Here is a 4,688-nt window from a genome sequence, read left to right as displayed (position 1 = left end):
TTGAATCAAATAAACAACACACTAAGAGGTGAAATAAAAAAAAACACTGCACTAAGACAGAAAATCAAAACAAACAATGTCATATTAAGACAATTAAAACATACGGAAAAATACTAAAAATATGCAATGGTAATTTATCTAAAAGAGAATGAAGAATTAACAATTTAGACGAGAAGAAAATATTGTTTTTTTTTAATGGGTGTCTAAATAATTAGAGTTCCTATAAAAGATATATTTTTTATACATTGTCTCTACTAACTGAGTTAAGCTCAAAAGAACTATAAAAAATATAATTAGAGTTATATGGAGCATATTATGTAATATAAATATATTATTATTATTATTATTATTTTCTAAAAAAGTAACACAAGAAGAGTCCAAAAGAGGCAAAAACTTTAGGATGTATCAAAACGAGGAAACCCTAAGCAGGAAGGAGAGGGCAAAGGAATGGTCACCCTTTGGAACCTTGGCTGTAGTAAAGGGTCGTGTATTCGCAGGCCCTGTCAATTCCTTACGGCCCCCACAATTTGAAATACGCTTGTATAGGACGCAACACAATATTTTACTCCAATCTTAAACCCCACCTTATTCCTCTACTGAAGGGTAATTAAGTTCTATACTCACTTATGGTAGATATTATTCCATTTTCCATCTGTGGTATATGAAGTTGGTCAGAGAGTTTTTAAGTTTTTGGTAAATTTGGTGCCTAAGATTACGATGTTTAACTGTTCTCTTCTGCTTATTGCTCCTCTCTCTCTCTCACTTCTCTCTCTCTTTCACTCTCACTGACAGATCTTAAGCCACCAACTAATCTCTTCCCTCATTTATTACTTACTAGTATCACACACTCTCTCTATATCCTATCAGATCCTATAGTTGAGTTTTTCTCTCTATTTAAACACCATTAAACCTTCTTCTTTCTCACTTATCTCTACTTTCTTCTCAACCCTTCTTTCATTTCTCATATGGAAGATTTTTTTTCTGTTAGCTTTACTCAATAAAAAAATTTCTCAGATTTCTTAACTTTTTAGATATTTTTTATTTATTTTTTTGCTTTTTTCTTACTACCGATAGTACTTCAATGGTTTTTATTTTTTTGTATACATATGAGATATGTAGAGTTATTACTCAATAATACTGCTAAGTGGGTTCACTACTAAGTAGTGAGTATTATTGTTCTTTCTTCTTTCTTTGTCTACCCACCACCTATGCTTTACTTTTGCCTCACTAGATTTAATTTAGATAAGATTTAGGGTTAGGGTTAGGGCTGTTTTTATACTTTTTGTCCTTTCTCTTTATCTACTTCTACTTTTTTTTGTTTTTTTATACTTGCTCTCTTGTATGATATCATGGTCACACAGATCTAAAGTGAAGAAAACAGTCAGTGTTTGCTAGTGGAGCATCATCAAGATTCACAAGCTTTAAAGGGCTTCAAATCAATTAGCCCTTCTTTATGTTATGAGAATCTTGATGATGCTGCAGCAGCAATTGATGACTAATACTACCAGAATCTGATAACTGTGCTACACCACCACCAGCTTGGAGTTATTAAAAGAGGTGAATGAACTCAATATAGTTATGTTATTTTGTTAATTACTATGGTTAGATCTTGACCCAGTTATTAAGCCACTTTTTAATTTTGCGTATGTTGTAGCTGATAACATTTTCATGCCCTTGTGGAAGAAAAAAAATTAATCAATGAAGTGAAAGTGAACTATATGTTTTGAGAAATTGAAAAGAAGAATTTTTAATGCATAAATAATGATGCCGTTGACCTATCTGGTAATGTGCTGTAATCCTCTATAGTGTAATTTTGAGGTTTATTAATGGAGCTGAGTGCTTTCTGCCATTTGTAGTACTGAAAACCCCCTTCCCCCCCTGTAAAACTCAGAAGGTATGTCTGTACTATGATGCAACTTTGTCTGCACCATAGATCATTGTGATTTGTGAATAAATGAGTAAGTGCTTTTACTTCATGGATATTTGTGGTAAAAGTATTTATCTTTTCTCCTATTTTCTCCTGTTTATTTATCTAAATTATTTACATTTTCTTTTTATTCTTGTGGAAAAGAATAGCCTATATCTCTCTTTTCAGTTTGAGAGCATGACCAATTTATTACTTTTATAAATGTGTATGTTGCATTTTCGGTAGTTCTGAAATTTTGTCAAAGAATAATGCACATTAGTGTTGTTTTATTCCTCAGAACATATCAAGTTATATTTTATCTTGATGGTGCTGTGTTTTTGTTTCTTCCCAGATACTTGGTTGTTTTAAAAAAAATAATAATACTACATATATTTTTACTTTGATTTTAGAACTGGATTTTATGTAATATGTTCCTAAAAAATTGAACATATATATACACCAGGGAACTTCTGCAGTTTGGCCACTGTCTGCTATTAATCACATCAGCAACAAAAACTTATTGTTGCTTTAAATATAGTTCCAACTTATTTATATTTCTTTAAGTTGTAATTTGATTTAACAATATAGACTTATTTCATAGTTTCAAAACTAGTATTTAACTTCTCTTTGATTAGTAGTTACTTTCTAATGCAGCATGGCTCTTTATTCAAGCAGAGTTGTAAAAAGATGAGTTTAAACTCTCACATAACTTTCATATTAAAATGTTTCTTGTGTTTTTATGAAAAGAATATTAGACATAGTTAACAATGAATAAACACATTATGATTCACTTAGTTATGTTTCCAATGTGTACGAATGCAACACATGATAGTTTTTTATGGGTCTCTTTGGTTAGCTGAAAAATATAATAGTTTTCTTGACTCAAAAGTTTGTTAATTAGCATCAAATTTTACATTTTCCATGTAACTATATATTTCAAACTCTTATTTTAATGATTCATTAGTGAAAGTCACCAATAGTAGTTCATTCAATATTATTACATTTGAATTATGAAAGACAAAGGAAAAGTATAGTAGTTAATATATACTCTATTTTCATTAAAGACTGAATAGTACACATTTTCATTATATATGCTACAGTGTCGACCCCATAATCGAATAAATGATGTTGGAGTCGTACCATGCATATGCTGCTAAAGGTACGTTTGAGTTCTCTTTAGCATCTTTGCTCAAAGTCTTGTTGTTGCTTTCTTGTTGTTGTTTTCTTTTATGATAGGAACACATTAAGCACAAGAAGCGCTAATGATTAACTTATTTGAGCTTTGTCCACCAGGGAAAAATTAAATTATCAGCCAAGTATCCTTGAAGATCTTCCTGGTTTCTTCATGTGAGCATGTGAAAGCTAGATTTTTTAAGGTTATTTTTTGGGTTTGGGGAGTCGTTGGTGACCTTGAGTTGTGTTTGTTTCATTGGTGCTATTTGGTGGGATTTAGCCTGGGAAAGGCTACTTTTTTCCCACCATGGGAAAGTTGTTTTTAACCATTTGATTAAATGAAGAACACAATCTTATCATGCTCTTATAACACTGGATTTTTTCTCACTTTCTTCCCCAAAACCATTCTCTCTCCCACGTTTCAGTTCTGCACATTTTATCAACCCAACAATTTTCAAACGCCTCATTAATAATGATTGTCTTGTTAATAATGGCAAGGCTCAAGATGTATATCAACCTCTTTTCAGATCTAATTTTTTATCTTGATTTCAACAGAGTTACTACATCCATCAAATAAGAAAAAAGAAAACCCTTTTTCTAGTTTTGGGACAAAACAAAACCTACAAAAATTGAAACACTATCTTTCCTTTGTGTTTCTTGCAAGCCATTACATAACTCTTGTTAATGACTTGGGTGTTAAGTGCTAACATGTTTAGACCAAGAGTTGAAGATAACATCAATTTATATTTTGACAGCAAGATATTAGTATGATGGAATGCACAAATTGGATAACAGAAGCAAACTATTTTGTATCATTTAATAAATGTAATTTGTACAATTTTATTGTCATAAATCATAATTGATATGGAAATATTGCAGAGACAAAACACGAAGAACTGGAAAGGGGAAGATGAAAATAGCGGGTAAAAGAGACGTGGGAGAGAGAATGGTTTGGGAAGAAAGTGAGAAAAAATCCAGTGTTATAGGAGCATGATAAAATTGTGTTCTTCGTTTAATCAAATGGTTAAAAACAACTTTCCCATGGTGGGAAAAAAGTAGCCTTTCCCAGGCTAAATCCCACCGTGCTATTTTGTACTTGTACTTTTATTTTCCATTCTTTCATATCTATTTTGGTTCATCAGTTGCAAAAAAAAATAAATAAATAAAATTAAAAATCTTGCTGCTAGTTTTTCTTTATCATATAAATTGGGATAGGACATCTCTCCTTATCTTTACTTAAGTGGTTTCGGACTTTCGGTGCAATAACATCACTGGCAGGTTTCCTATCCTTGGATCGTCTCCTAAGTCTAGTTTTTTTTAGGCTTGATCTATATATGATATAAATTTTCAACCAAACAGTAATTTTGTTAAATTTGTATTCATTGAAACCTTGTTGAGCGATTTTGTAATTTGATCCCTCCCTACATTTAAAATAGTGGTGTGTGCTAGTATTCAAAATCCGTTGTGTCTTTTGTAAAAAAAATAGTCGAGATAAGAAAGAAAGAAAACTAAAGCTACTTTTGTGATGAAATTTAAAAAAAAAAAAAAACTTTTAAATTGTGACATAGCCATGTGATCTTCTCCATTATTTAAGAGAATAAATTTTATA

At 31.0% G+C, this 4,688-nt stretch overlaps 1 long non-coding RNA gene across 1 annotated transcript; it reads left to right on the top strand.

Moving 5' to 3' along the window:
* Positions 1–354: 354 nt before the first annotated feature.
* Positions 355–4,488, top strand: LOC146939745 (uncharacterized). The gene is made up of 2 exons (XR_015033031.1): positions 355–1,557; positions 1,655–4,488. It is a non-coding gene; the product is annotated as an uncharacterized LOC146939745 (long non-coding RNA).
* Positions 4,489–4,688: the final 200 nt, after the last annotated feature.

The sequence above is a fragment of the Medicago sativa genome, chromosome 3 (genome assembly GCF_051527215.1).
Source record: "Medicago sativa cultivar Bolivia chromosome 3, Bolivia_mono, whole genome shotgun sequence".
Taxonomy (NCBI): Eukaryota; Viridiplantae; Streptophyta; class Magnoliopsida; order Fabales; family Fabaceae; genus Medicago; species Medicago sativa.
This window is presented reverse-complemented; position numbering and strand designations above follow the sequence as displayed.